Source organism: Beta vulgaris, chromosome 2 (genome assembly GCF_026745355.1).
Source record: "Beta vulgaris subsp. vulgaris cultivar EL10 chromosome 2, EL10.2, whole genome shotgun sequence".
Classification (NCBI taxonomy): domain Eukaryota; kingdom Viridiplantae; phylum Streptophyta; class Magnoliopsida; order Caryophyllales; family Amaranthaceae; genus Beta; species Beta vulgaris.
This window is the reverse complement of record NC_079203.1, coordinates 17,267,159-17,283,580: the sequence shown is the minus strand read 5'-3', so window position 1 is coordinate 17,283,580 and position 16,422 is coordinate 17,267,159. Positions and strand designations below refer to the sequence as shown.

The window sequence follows — 16,422 nt, the reverse complement described above, 5'->3', positions numbered from 1 at the left end:
ATGAAGGGAGTTGTCCTTCCTCTAACCAAGTACAACTCCCATAGCATAGTCGCTAACATCTCACATAATCTCGAATGGAAGGGTTCAATCATGAGATCGAATGATAGGAGCAGTAATCAAAGCTTACTTGATCCTGTTGAAAGACACAAGACACTCACCAGTATAGATGGACGGGGCATCCTTGAGGAGCAACTGAGTAAGTGGTTTAACAATTTTAGAGAAGTCCTTCATAAAGCGGCGATAAAAACCCGCATGACCAATAAAGCCTCGAACTCCTTTGACATTCACAAGAGGGGGTGATTGCTCAATTACTTGAATTTTTGCTTTATCCACCTGGATGCCTCATTCAGAGATAATATGACCAAGTACCACTTCTTCAGTAACCATGAAGTGGCACTTCTCCTAGTTTAGTACAAGGTTGACATCTTCACATAATTTCAAAACTTTAGCCAGATTTATCAGACATGCATCAAAATAAATTCCATACACGCTAAAGTCATCCATAAACACTTCCATAATGGACTCAATGAACTCAGAAAATATAGCCATCATACAACGTTGGAAAGTGGCGGGGGCATTGCATAGTCCAAATGGCATCCTTCGATAAGCAAAGTACCATAAGGGCATTTAAAGGTGGCACTAGTGGAGAAAACCTTATATGTGACTTAGTAACAGATCAATTTTTGCAATATCACATCAGAAAATCAAATAAGAAATGGGAAGGAAAGCTGGGAGAAAAATCTGATGCGGTACTAATGTAGACCCCATCAGATTAAAAAACTGATGCGGTTTTATTGAAATCTGATGCGGTTCCTAGGCACGCATCAAATTATCTCATTTTTCTTAAAAAAAATGTAAGCTTGGCCCAGTACTCTCGTCGCCCATTTCTTTCCCTTACAACCCATCCTATTTCCCTTATGCGCCCTCTCTCTCTCCTCACTCAACCCTAATCCCTCCTCTCTCTCAAACCCACATCGCCCTCCTCTCTCTCTCCTTACTCAACACTCAACCCTAATCCCTCCTCTCTCTGATCCTCATATCTGCTCTTCCCTCATCTCTCTGAAACCCACGACACCCTCAACAAACACAACAACAATGCACTAACTTCATCACCTTCTCGTCGAATTCATCGTTGTTCATCGTTGGTCATCGTCGAATCCGTCGTCATTCATCCTCGAATTCGTCGTTGTTCATTGTCGAATCCTTCATCGAAAGGACAAACTACGAACGTCGAATTCATCGTCGAAAGGACAAACTACGAATGTCGAACTCATCGTCGAATCAAAGACATCATCTTCACCAGATATTTTCATCTCCATTTTTTTCGATTTTTTTATCACGAACCGACATCATTTTATCGATTTTTTATTTCGTTTGTTCCTCTTTGTAATTCGTATATAATATAATGAAATTCGTTTTTAATCTCTATAATCTAATTTTTTTTGTTTGTACAATATTTGTTCTTTAATTTAGTTTGCAGATCTGGTTTTTTTCGAATTTTAATTTATTTTGTTTATGTTTAATTGCTGTAAATTCGTCCTTTTTAATTAATTAATTTCGTAAAAATGATTTAGTTATGGCTCAACCGGATCATCCTTAGGCATTGTTGGACCATGATATTATGTTCTACTCCTAAGAGTGATGGCATTGGTAGTATCTCTTAGTTGCATTGGTTGTGAAGGTAATGACCCGGATGGCCTACTAGCAAAAGAACTAGCCCACTAAGCTAGTTGAGTCTCCAACATCTTGTTATGTGTACCCAAATTTTCCAGTTGAGCTTTTGTGTCGGCTTTAAAAGCATTAAAACCTGTCTGCCTATGAAACATCATGCTCTTCAACTCTGTTATGGTTGGGTCGGCAGTAGGAGGAGGTTGTTGAGGAGCTTGATTTCTCTAGAAGCCAGGAGGAGCTTGTTGTTGAGATTGATATGGTTGAACCTTATTTTAGGCACATATGGTTGTTGAGGTTGAGGATTCAATACATTATTGCTCCTATATGAAAGGTTCGGATGATTTCTCAACCCTGGATTGTAAGTGTTAGAATATGGGTTAAACTGATTCTTGGGTTGTGACTAAAAACATCACAAGTAAGAACATTGTAATTAGAAGCACTAGCCATCGCGTTAACACTCATATGGGAGGAGTCATTACCTAACTTCAAAGAATCGATCTTATGGGTTAGAGCAACTAGTTGCCCTAACAGTAAGGAAATGGCTTCAACATCAAGTTTACCTCCCTTTTTCATAGAGGAACGAATAGTAGATGCTTGATTACATGCTAGTTTCTCCAGAAGTTCATACCCTTCATCAATGGCCTTATCCATGAAGAACCCGCAGATGCTCCATTACTTACCCGCTTTGTATCTGCATCAACTCTATTGTAGAAAATCTTACACAAATACCACTGGTCAAAACCATGATGAGGACAAAGACGTTGCAGATCCTTGAACCACTCCCAAGCTTCATACAAGGACTCACCAGGATCTTGGGTGAAAGTCACTATGGCATGTCGCATATCTGCAGTCTTTTGGTAAGGGTACCACTTGATGAAAAAAATCTTTTATAGTTCTGCCCAGGTTGTGATGGTGGAAGGCAGCTTATTATACCAAAATAGAGCTTTGTCGTGCAGAGAGAAGCCAAATAAGATGAGTTTCATCTCATCAACAGTAACACCCGCTTGTTTCCGAGTAGCACAACATTGTAAAAATCGCTGATTCGGGTCTTCATATGGTAACCCAGCAAACTGATTATTCTGAACCATATTCATAACATGATACTTGATCTCAAAATTCGTATCAGCGATAGTAGGCATCCGTACCCCAGTGGGCATATTATAAGGAGGTTGTTGTGCATAGTCCCTGAAGGTTTGTGTAACATTCTCACCTATTTTGAGAGTAATAGGTGAGATGGGGAATTCTCTTTGTGGTGAATGTTAGTCTTGGACAAACACTTAAGCAACTACAAGAGGGGGGGGGGGTGAATTGTAGTTGGAGAGATTTTCAAACTTTTTGCGAAAATAAAAGAATGAATAAGTAAGAAGGTACTAATTGCACGAATAAAGAAAGAACTAGGGACACAAGATTTTTACAAAGAAAACTTCCTAGGCCCAATAGGAAGAAAAACCTTGACCACTAGGGATTTTGACTCAATTCTCTTTAATCACTTTTAGGCCAAAAGACTCTATTTTGTACAACCTAAACTTGGACCAACTCTGTTCCTCTAAGAACTTGTTCCCAATCAGCCTGTTCCCCCTGAACAGTTAAATTCTCCCTTGACTTCACTCGAAGTCTTCTCTCTTTCTCTCTTCTCTTTCTCTTTCTCTGTTTCTCTCAAGAATGATTACAGATTTTGATTCTCTCAACCCAATCTATAATACATCAATGTCTAAGAAGAAGAAAAACCGAGCAAACTTTCACTAAGAATATTACATAAAAATTCTGAAAGTTATTCTAAGAGATCATTACAAACATCTATTTGTAGAGACCTATTTACTTGATTTCTTCTCCATGTTCTTCTCCATGAACACACGTCCTCCTAGCCACTTCTCCATTTTGTCCGTTGTAATCTATCCGTTGGCAGTTTAGTTTGATGGGCTTCCACGATCTTCTCCATGATCTCAGCCACTTCTCCATTATCGTATGCCTTACATATAGTTAGGTTGTTGTGGTTCCTTAATTCTAGGAACTACCTCAACGTTCACTTGGTTGGCGCTGTTGCTTAGGTTAATGTTTGGCGGCTCCATATTTCTAGGAAAATATTAATGTTGCGCATACATTTCACTAAACAAGATATTATGGAATCTTCATATATTTCATTAGTTATCACCATAATATAAATCGGATAACACAAGTAAATAATAAATAATTTTAAACTTGATTAAATACTTAATCAAACCTTCATAAAATATTTACCATTTTATTTGTGAACCTTAAGAACATTTATCCGTATTAAAACTAGACAAATAAAATAAATAAAACAAAACAAACTAGAGAACTAGAACTAAGACATAAACAAGTTACTTCTAACAAGGAACCTAAAAACCGAATTAAACTAATAAATTAATTATATGTCATTATCAAAATAGTGAAATAACAATATTCCCTCTTTTTGATTATGACAATTAATTAAAAAAAACTTAAAGGTTTTTTTTTGTTTTTTTTTGAAAAGCAACTCCAAGAAAGAAGAAAATAAACTACACAAACTAACCTAGTGTAAACAACGTTACAGACTGGGAACAAAAACAACATAGGTAGGAACAGAGACAAGCAGAATATAGAAGGAACTATGATAAAAATTTTGTTTTTGTGTACACACTGTATCTCTTCCCCCTTTGTCATTATCAAAACCAAATGTTGTACCTGCAGCACTAGAGAGTCAACAGTCTAGGCACCAAGCAAGTTGCTCAAACAGATATCTCATAATATTAGCCATCCAAACACACAAGCATAATAGGTAAGCAGAAAGAAGTATTAGGGACAACAAAAATCAATCAATATGCAGAGTAATGAGAAAGAAAATGAAGAAAGCAAAGAAAATATTAAAGGTACTTCATATGTCTCAGAAGGACATAAAAAGTAGAATCCAAAAGAGTGTTTAATAATTACTGCCCCAAAAAAATCGTTCAAAGTAGCCAAAGATAAGAGAAGTTAGGATTTGGTTCGTTTGAAGAGAGAGGATACCACCGAATCTATCTTGGAAAGCACACCATCCACCTTGTTCCTGATCCCAGTATCAGCATTCTTGAGTGCAAGTAGTTGATCCTGCTGCTGAGAGTCGAGAACATGAACAGTAGCTTCAATTGCATTGATCTTGGTGTGTAGGAGGGTCAAAGAATCCTGAATCTCCCGGAGCATCTTGTTAAGTCCAGTTGTAGAAAGTAAAGGGAAATCCACGGCAGTAGAAGGAACATGATCAGAATCTAGGTGAATAAAGATAGTTTCACCTTGATCTTGTTTCTTCTGGAACTTGGACCCAGCCAACCGTTGGCTTTTTCTGACAGACCCACTGGCAACCCCTTCTTCATCCAACTTTCTTTTACTCCCTACCTCAACCTTAACCGGAGTTTCTTCTCTCTCACACTCTAGCTTCCCATTTACCAACCTCAAACTTAGTCTTGATAAAGTTACTTTTGTAAGATAATTTTCAGGCTCAAGAGAAAAGGAGGGGCTGGAGGGGAGTTTAACCTTGCATTGTTTGAATACATAGGACAGAAATTCATCAAATGTTAGTTTGATGTTGTGGGTAATGCAGTGAGAGAGATGGGCTATGATCAGTGAGGGAAGGTTGATTTTGATGTTTCCAGCAAGGCAATACATAATGGAAAGATCCATTAGGCTTGCCTGGGTTCTTTTGGAAGAGCGAGGTAAAATAAAACGCCAAACAAACTGAAAGAGCAGCTTATGAAATGGAGACAACTCCTTTTGATCCTTATAACCCTCATTCGGAATATCAAACCAGTCCCCAAGTTTCTTCTCAGTGATTGTAACAAACTAACAACTGACCCATTAACAAGCGACACACACACACCCTCTGTTATTGCAAACCCATAACAAAATTCTTTCATCTCCTTTTCATAAAGACCCTCATCTATGCTAACAATTTTCAACCACTTCTGAAATTTTAAAATTTTCAACAACTCATTCCATTTAGACTTTTTGCACCATGCAATGTCTACACAAAAACCCACAAGAAATTGTGAAGAATTTGTTTTCTTACCTCTTTTTGTAGGTATAGCAAGTTCTTGTTCTTGTTCGCTTTCAATTTCATGATCATCATCTTCCTTTTTCGGGGAGAGAGAAATTGGTGAAGAAGATGCCGTTTTTGACCCAGAAGAATCTGCGTCATTCTTGGAGGATTCTTGAGCACTTTCTTCTTCAGAAGATGGAGGTTTCTCTTTCGGTAATTTTGCATGTGCATCAGAGGTTTGAGTTTTGGAAGACATGTTGACAGAGATTTTGTGAGATTAAAGATGAGAATTAGGAGAAAGAGAGAGAGAGACTTGAGTTGATGTGTGAGAAATAGTGAAGGGTCGGTGATTTGATGTGTTAGGTTTATAAAGTAATCATGATGCCGTGTGAAAAGAAGTGGAAGGATTGGTTTAAGGAAGCGGTTTATGGGTTTTCGGAAGGAAATTAATGAAGTTACTCCTCTTAACTCTAGATTAATTGAACGCTTAATTTTGGGCATAATTCAAAGTGATGTGTTTAATTTTTGGACGGAAGGTGCGAAAAGAAAAAGAAACAAGGAAATTTTGAAAAAATATTTACTCTTGCATATGATAAAATTTTCGGTCCATAATATACAAACTACAAGCACACCAAATATGTGCAAGGACACTCAGGGTAATATTCAGAGACATATGTGAGTCCTTATACTTGACCCTAGGTGTATGAAAATTAATTCATGAAGATTGCAGTACATACTTAGTAAGAAACAATTTGGGGGAAACCATATCATGTGCACATTTAAACGATCTTTATCATTCCTAGTTCCAAGCGTATCTTTTCAAACCTGTCCTTAGATAGAGGTTTAGTCAATATGTCAGCTATTTGATTTTCAGTAGGACATAAATCAACTTTGACTAACCCTTTCTCTACATTGTCTTTTAGGAAATGATGTCTAATGTGTATATGTTTGACTCTAGAGTGATGAACTGGATCCTTCGAAATACAAATAGCACTAGTGTTGTCACAAAATATAGGAACAAACTTGAATTTTATGCCAAAGTCACGTACATGTTGCTTGATCCACAATACATGAGAACAACATGCAGCAGCAGCCACGTATTCAGCTTCTGCTGTGGAAAGAGCAATGGTATTTTGTTTCTTTGAGCTCCAAGAAACCAAGCTTGATCCTAGGAACTGGACAATACCAGATGTGCTTTTGCGATTCATCAAGTCTCCAGCATAGTCAGCATTGGAATAGCTTACAAGATCAAAGATGTCACTTCGAGGATAGAACAAGCAAATATCATCACTTCCTTTCAAATATCTAAGAATCCTTTTAATAGCTGTCATATGGGATTTCTTAGGATTTGATTGGAATCTTGCACATAATCCAACACTAAAGGATATATCAGGCCTACTTGCAGTTAGATAGAGTAAGGAACCAATCATACCTCTATAGAGTTTCTGATCTACGGACTTACCACTTTGATCCTCATCTAACCTTGTACCTGTTCCTATAGGAGTATGGTTTGTTTTTGCTTGATCCATTCCATATTTTTTCAATAACTCTTTTACGTATTTTTGTTGATGGATCATTGTTCCTCTCTCAGTTTGCTTGATTTGCAAGCCAAGAAAGAAGTTTAATTCTCCCATCATACTCATTTCAAATTCACTACGCATTAACTCAACAAATTCTTTACAAAGAGATTCGTTAGTTGCACCAAAAATTATATCATCCACATAAATCTAAACCACTAGGATGTCTGTTCCTTTGGATCGATGGAACATGGTCCTATCAACTTTGCCTCTTATAAAATCATTCAAAAGTAAGAATTTTGAAAGTCTTTCATACCATGATCTAGGAGCTTGCTTAAGCCCATAAAGAGCTTTATCTAGCTTATAGACATGGTTTGGAAGATCCGGGTTTTCAAAACCAAGAGGTTGTTCCACATAGACGTCTTCAATCAAATATCCATTAGAAAAGCCACATTTGACGTCCATCTGATACAACCTAAAACCCATGAATGATGCAAAGGCAATCAAAATTCTTATTGCCTCTATTCTTGCTACAGGGGCAAAGGTTTCATAAAAATCAATACCTTCTTGTTGATTGTAACCTTTGGCTACGAGTCTGGCTTTGTTTCTTATGACTGTTCCATACTCATCTAGCTTGTTCCTGAAGACCGATTTTAGCCTAATTACCTTTTGGTTCTTAGGTTTGGTCTCTAGGTGCCAGACCTTGTTCCTCTGGAACTCATTCAGTTTCTCTTACATGGCGTTTATCCAGTCAGACTCCAGTAGGGCATCATTGTGATCTCGTGGTTCTGTCATAGACAAAAAGGCATGGAAAGCACATAAATTTTTCAATTGGGATCTCGTTTGAGTTCCCTCTTCAATATCACTTACTATTAAATCCAATGGATGGGATTTTAAGTGTTTCCAAGGTCTTGGTTCAATTCTTCTTATATCTGCTCCTCCAATTTGAGGAGCTTCATTCGTCTCGTCTTCTGGATGAATTTCTGGTGCCTGTTCCTCCCGTATAACAGGATCAGGAACTGTTATCTCTTCTTCAAAAATATGCTTTTTATCGTTACCTGCAGGTGTTAGTTCCTCATCAATGTTTACTGACTCCTTAATACGAGTCAGTCCTATTTCAAAGTCATTTTCATGACTTGGTTCCTGCAGAGAGTTAGTTTCATCGAAAATGACAGAGATGCTTTCCTCAACACACATTGTTCGTTTGTTGTAAACTCTATATGGCTTACTACTTAAGTTTCATCGAAAATGACAGGGATGCTTTCCTCAACACACATTGTTCGTTTGTTGTAAACTCTATATGGCTTACTACTTAAGGCGTATCCAATAAAAACAGCCTCATCGCTTCTAGCATCAAACTTTCCTAAATTGTCTTTACCATTATTATGTACAAAGCATTTACAACCAAAGACTCTAAAGTATGAGACATTGGGTTTTCTTCCTTTAAGTAGCTCATAAGGGGTCTTTAAGATGATAGGTCTTAGCATGACTCTATTGATAATATAGCATGCCGTATTCACTGCTTCGGCCCAGAAATTCTTCGGAAGATTGCTTGCTATTATCATCGTTCTTGCCATGTCCTCCAAAGTGCGATTCTTCCGTTCAACCATGCCGTTTTGTTGTGGGGTTCTAGGAGCTGAGAAGTTATGATCGAGACCTTCATGCCTGCAAAACTCATCAAATTTTGAGTTTTCAAACTCTCTACCATGATCAGAACGCATGTGCTTAATCTTAAAACCGCTTATTCTTTGAGTTCTTTAAGCAAAGTTAACAAATTCATCAAATGTTTCATCTTTGCTATGAAGAAAAATAACCCAAGTGTACCTTGAAAAATCATCAACTATTACAAGTACATATCTCTTACTAGATCGACTTTGGATTCGAACAGGGCCACACAAGTCCATATGAATCAATTCAAGGGGACTTTGTGAGCTTACCATTTTCTTTGACTTGAACGAGGATCTAACTTGTTTACCTTTGGCACAGGGTCCAAAAACTTCATGGTTTGAGACTTTGATAGTTGGTAATCCAATCACCAAGTCCTTACTACTTAGCTTCTGGAGTAATGTCATGCTTGCATGACCACATCTTTTCTGCCAAAGAAGTGGTTCATTATCAACGGCACTTAAACATGTTAGGTTGTTCCTAGGAACAAGGTTGAGATCAACTACATAGGTGTTTCCTTTCCTTGTTCCTTCTAGGATTTTGGTACCTGTTCCTGTATTGCTTACTATACAATGTTCATCAGTAAAATTTACACTGTTCCCTTTGTCGCAAAATTGAGAAATACTAAGCAGATTATGTTTTAAACCCTCGACTAAAAATACATTGTCTATGGAATGTGACTTAGAATTTCCTACCTTCCCGATTGCAACTATGTTACCTGTAAGATTGTCTCCAAAGGTCACAGTTCCTCCATCAAAGGCTGAAATCGAGAGGAATTTCTCTTTATCTCCTGTCATGTGTTTAGAACAACCGCTGTCGAGGTACCACATGTTGTTCCCCCTCACTTTAGCCTGCATCAAAGCAATCAGTCAGTGGTAGGAACCCAGTTTGACTTGGGTTCCTCTGTTGGGCTAATATTTCTCTTAGCTTTCCAGACTTGTTTGATTAAGTGGGTATTCATTTCAATATGTTCTTCTCTGGAGGAACAATCAGACACTAAGTGTCCACTATTCCCACAGTAAGAGCATATTCGGCTGCTTGGAAGATCAACATATTTTTTTCATTTTGTTTTTCTTCTTGTGATTGAAACATAGCCCACTTCTTCCTTCATTTTTATATTTTTGTATCCAACTTGCTGGACCAGGAAGAGTTGTTCTTGAAGCTTCCATTTTCTCTTTAAGTACAAGATATTTACTCAAAACTTTTTCATGTTCAAATTTTAATTTTTCGAACTCGGATCTTGTATTTATAGAGGAACTGGTTCCTTCAGGAACAAATAGTTTCAATTCAGCTATTTCCATATTCAAGAAATAGTTTTCATTTTTAGCATTTTTAAAAGCTTCTCGAATACGTCGGTTTTCATCAAATACTTCAAAGAATCTTTCTTCAATGTTTGCATTAAACCAATTTGAATGTCCTTTGGTGACTTCCAAGGCTTTTTCTAAATTTTCTTCTCTAACACAAATTGCCTTGTAGTCATCTAAGGTTTCCAAAAATAGTTTTATTAGTTGATTCTTTGAAAGTTCTTTTAACTCTTCTTCTATAACATTTATGCGTACCTTGTTGTCTGGCAAGTCTTCTTCTTCGTCTGTTTTTGCCATGAGACATAAGTGTGCTGTCTCCTCTTCTGGTTGTTCCTGCTCTTTGTCTGAGTCGGATTCTCCCCAGGCAGCTTCCATGGCTCTTCTCATATCAACTTTTGAGAAAGGTTTTTGTTGTTCCTTTCCCTTTTCCTTGTACTTGCTTTTGCCTTTTTCATTTTCCCAGAGAGGGCATTCTTTTATGAAGTGATCTGGACTTCCACACTTTTGACAGCTTAACTTTCCAGGCTTTTTCAAGTTCTTCCCTTTGTAGTTCTTGCTGAAGAACTTTTTGAATCTCTTCATGATTAGTGCTGCTTCTTCATCATCAATATCTGAATCCTCCAGATCATCGGACTTGAGAGCCAAGGCCTTAGGTCTATTTGAGTCAACTTCATGAGTTCCTAGATGGATTTCATGAGTTAACAAGGAACCGGAAAGTTGCTCGATATTGAATGTGGTGAAATCTTTAGTTTCGAGCAAGGCAGTGACCTTTGCCATCCATTTTTCATCCCGAGGAAGACTTTGTAGAACTTTACGTACTTGTTCCTCGGGGTTGATGATCTTTCCTAGAGATTCAACTCATTTATGATGTTGGAGAATCTTGTGAGCATCTCTTGAACAGATTCCTTAGGTTTCATTTGAAATAGCTCATATTTGTGCATGAGCATGTCAATCTTCGATCGCTTGACTTCGCTTGTTCCTTCATGAGTAACTTGAAGAAGTTCCCACATTTGCTTGGCTGACTTGCATCCCATGATTCGATTGTGTTCGTGGGGACCAAGACCACAGTGAAGAATTTTCTTCGCCAAGTTGTTCATCTCCTTTTGTCGAAGTCATCTTTATCAAATTTGGAGAGAGGTTTAGGGATGTCTTCACCTTTTTCATTTTTCTCTGTGACTTCGAAGTCACCAATCTCTCTTACTCTCCAAACTTGATAGTTTTCGGCCTTGATGAAGATTTCCAAACGGTTCTTCAAGTATGGGTAATACTTGCCATTAGACATGGGTGGACGCTGAGTTGAGTAACCTTCTTGCAATCTTTCTCCTGATGTGTTCATCGTTTCCAAGAACTAGCTCCTCAGTGTTAACTGATTTTGGAGAAACTAGGCTCTGATACCAATTGTTAGTCTTGGACAAACACTTAAGCAACTACAAGAGGGGGGGTGAATTGTAGTTGGAGAGATTTTCAAACTTTTTGCGGAAATAAAAGAAAGAACTAGGAGCACGAGATTTTTACAAGGAAAACTTCCTAGGCCCAATAGGAAGAAAAACCTTGACCACTAGGGATTTTGACTTAATTCTATTTAATCACTTTTAAGCCAAAAGACTCTCTTTTGTACAACCTAAACTTGGATCAACTCTGTTCCTCTAGGAACTTGTTCCGAGTCAGCCTGTTCCCCTTGAACAGTTGACTTCTCCCTTAACTTCACTCGAAGTCTTCTCTCTCTCTTTCTTTTTCTCTTTCTCTCAAGAATGATTACAGATTTTGATTCTCTCAACCCCAATCTATAATACATTAATGTCTAAGAAGAAGAAAAATCGAGCAAACTTTCACTAAGAATATTACATAAAAATTCTAAAAGTTATTCTAAGAGATCATTACAAACATCTATTTGTAGAGACCTATTTACTTGATTTCTTCTCCACGAACTTCTCCATGTTCTTCTCCATGAACACACGTCCTCTTAGCCACTTCTCCATTTTGTCCGTTGTAATCTATCCGTTGGCAGTTTAGTTTGTTGGGCTTCCACGATCTTCTCCATGATCTCAGCCACTTCTCCATTATCACACACCTTACATATAGTTAGGTTGTTGTGGTTCCTTAATTCTAGGAACTACCTCAACGTTCACTTGGTTGGCGCTGTTGCTTAGGTTAATGTTTGGCGGCTCCATATTTCTAGGAAAATATCAATGCTGCGCATACATTTCACTAAACAAGATATTATGGAATCTTCATATATTTCATTAGTTATCACCATAATATAAATCGGATAACACAAGTAAATAATAAATAATTTTAAACTTGATTAAATACTTAATCAAACCTTCATAAAATATTTACCATTTCATTTGTGAACCTTAAGAACATTTATCCATATTAAAACTAGACAAATAAAATAAATAAAACAAAACAAACTAGAGAACTAGAACTAAGACATAAACAAGTTACTTCTAATAAGGAACCTAAAAACCGAATTAAACTAATAAAACATTAATTATATGTCATTATCAAAATAGTGAAATAACAGTGAAGATGGTGGAGAAGGTGTCTTTTGGGAGGGTGTCCCTACATACAACTTTGCTTGCTTAGTTTTCTTTCTGATTCTACAAGCATTCTTTTCAATCTCCAAATCAAATGGAATGAGATTTGGGAATTTCAATTTCCTGCTCATACACCAAAAACACTAAAACAAACGTAAGATGCTCCAAAGAACATGTGTTCTTCATAGTAGAGGTTAGTGTAATACTATAATTCAGACAAAATAAAATTAAACCGTCTCCCCCACAACGGCGCCAAAATTTGAGAGGGTAAAGTCGTATCACCTAATAAAAAATAACCTAAGGTCCACTAACTTGTAGTTAGGGAAGTCGGAATCGAATCAACAGGGAGAAAGTTATATTATGATATCTAAACTCTAATATTATACTAACAAAATCATATGAAGATGGTTGTATTACTAAACTAAGCAAATAACAGAATTAAACACGAAGGTATAAATCAATTAATAAAGAACTAGGAATATGGATCACTATGCATAAAACTCGGGAAATCAGGGACGAATAACAACCACATAATAAATCAATTTATCTAGGGCACATGTAGTTTTTCTCGAACATTACCTCCCTCAAAGATCACCTAGCCGCTCTCGCATGGTTAAGGGTCACTTTGTCTAATGATTGAAAACATATATGGCATCTCTCCTCTCGAAGCAAATTTAGTATTGCGATATTAGAAATATAAATCATGCCTAACTTATAAATCTAGCATGAACGATTAAACCACAGGAAACAATTGAAATACAGGGCAATTAGACTAATATATCAATCCCTCATTGCATACATAGATCCCCACAATCCTAGAAATAGAACTACTCACTCATAATTATGAAAACAATAACAAAATCAATACAAAAACTCATACTTTGAAACATTGCAAATAGCTAGGAAAGTAATCTAATTAACAATAGGGAAAGTAATAAATAAATATTACCGAATTGAAGAATTGTATTGAACTTGTTAATAATCCAAAGGTTTGATCTTGAATTGATAGCAAAAAGCAATAAACTAGGGTTCTTAAATCACTCTCGAGAAAACAATGAAAGCTAATGTAAAAACCAAGATGAATAATAGAAATTCCAATTTGGCTATTTATACAAGTCCTAAAACAAATAGCAAAAAGTTTTAAAAAGTAGCCCAGAATTATTAAACGCGCGTGTCGGGTCACTGCCCGATCAGGCCAACTATGCTCGATGCAAGTGGGCTCAAAGAACAGGAAGCAACATAAAAACATAGGCGCCCGATACAATCGGGCCGACCTGCCCGATGTCATCGGGCCGCCTACCTCAACAATGTGCGCAGCAGAATATTCATGGGCGCCCGACTTGATCAGGCCGAACCGCCCGATTGGGCGTCAACAACAATTTTGCGACATGGCGTGATCGCCCGATCGGGCCCACAACAAAGTTATATGTATCTTTGTGGCTCTCAATCGGGGTAAACCACCCAATTTGATTGGGCCTGGTGTATTTCCTCGTTTCTTGGCTCCATGTGCCAAGTCTTCAGCTTTTCTTTTGGTCAAGGGTCCTGGAAAATGTCCTCGGAACCTCGAGACTTAGCATTAAACCTCTCCCATCTATTGTAAGGATCATATAATAGAAGAAAATAGGGAATAATTCCCTAAAACCTGCAATTCTACACAAAACAGCAAACCACAACTAAATGGAGAAAGTTAGTATAAAATGACTCCTAAGATAACCATAAGCATCGCTTTTAACATATAAGTAAGGGGCAAAAACTTTATATAAAATCATAACATCAGGGCCCTAGCCCACAAGGTTATGATTTTGTGCAGAACCTTAGTCCTACCCAAAATGCCTCTATTAGGTTAAGGTGCCGACCTCTATTTAAAGAAGTCTTCGTTCTCCTCGACTTCCAATGTGGGATAACTACGATCTTAGGCACCTTCAATTATGGTGCCCTGTAATGTTGGTCGGTCCTAAATGTACCTTAAAATACCGCAAGTGTACGGGTCAATTAAAGTAAATATAGATTAAGCAAGATATCGTTTCCCACAAGGAGGTCTATAGTCAACTACCAAATTAAGAGATACTAATATTATCTAGACGATCCGAAAATAGTGATTGTTGGTGATAAACTAGACTAATAAAATAAGAACTATACTAATTCTAACACTAATTGGTAAGAATCAAATATGAGAAACAGTTCCAGGACTTAGATTTCGCCAATTACTTTCTACAATGAAATTAAACTAATTGCTGGGTTAAAGACTATTGTATTGCAATGATCGAATTTCCTAATTTATATTATCTCCTCTTCCAAGGTAGAAAACGTATATTTATAATAACTTTACGCCTACTTCCGTGGTCGTAAACATTACCATAAACTCATTACGAGCAAGAAATTCATATAAATAATCACCCCAAGTGTATAACTATTCCTAAAATTATACTACTTGACGTTTGATAATTCCACGAACTAATATTGAATGTTCGCTCCCGCTACTAATCCAATACCTTAAACATATAATCAACTGGCCAAATCAATTATACGAAATCAAACCAAAATTATCAAATTGCAATAAAAATATATCAATCCAAACAACTTAGTTCAACTCATTGACTAAAAAACTAAAAGACTACATCTAGTCCTAGAATATAGAAATTTAGCTAGACATAAAAACTAAATCAACCCAAACAATTGAGAATAAAAATCTGAAATTTAACATAGTAATTAACAGAATTCAATAAGATAAACGAAGAGAAGAGATAAAGAAACTCCAGATTCGTATGAAGAATCAGATGAAACGCCCTTGCTCCCGCGCTGGCATCTCGCATCTGATCTCGTCTCTCTGCGTTGCTGCTTCTGGTTTTCTTCGTCCTTTTTCTTCTTCGTAGTCTGCTGTGTTCTGTCTTCTCCCTCAATGCTGCGTGATTTCACAATGCCGCCTCCTCCTCTTTTAGTCTTCCGTAGGATTCCTTTTGATTGTTGTAGTGGGTTTTCTAAAACCCATAAACCCCTCTTGTGGCTGCCTTGTTCTTTCTCGGCCCAGCACCATGTTTCCTTTTCTTTTTGTTTTAGTAATTTGCCCAACTCCATCATTTAGTAGGCTTCTTTGCTGTTGTGCTAATTTCTTTCCCTTTTCTTTTGCAAATTATACCTACAACACACATATATAGTAATAGATCAATGGCTCTAAAATATAGTATTCACAAAGAGAGTGAATTTCATATATTAATAATCAACTTTGTTACCAAAATAGTTTAATTCTGCCAATGTCAAAATATAAGATAAAAATATATCACAAGTCTCGTATTTTAACCCAAAAGTAATAATAGAAGTGAATAAAATATACGTAAAATAGATACTTATCAACTCCCCCACACTTAAGGTTTGCTAGTCCTCAAGCAAACTAGGAATAAATACTAGCATCTATTTGTCATTATAAATTTTAACTTTCCAATTGACTGACTTTTCAGGCAAATCCTATTATAAGTAGCCGTAACTCAACTGAAAGTTTTCACAAACACCAAAAATATGATTTATCAAAATAATTTTAGTTCGAAAATATTCTTTAGACGTCACAAGGAATGAGCCAGAGACCAACTAACTCTTCAAAAAGCATAGTACTTCATGTATTAGTGTTTCCATTCAGTCTTACCACAACCATATTCAAGAATTGAGTAATTGAGCAATTAACTTGGTGAACCCTCACTTTAGTTGTGCAAATAAAAATA

At 36.8% G+C, this 16,422-nt stretch overlaps 1 pseudogene; it reads left to right on the top strand.

The window, feature by feature from the left end:
• The first annotated feature begins 2,409 nt into the window (after nt 1–2,409).
• Nucleotides 2,410–2,524, top strand: LOC125495305 (small nucleolar RNA R71; annotated as a pseudogene).
• The last annotated feature ends 13,898 nt before the right edge of the window (nt 2,525–16,422 follow it).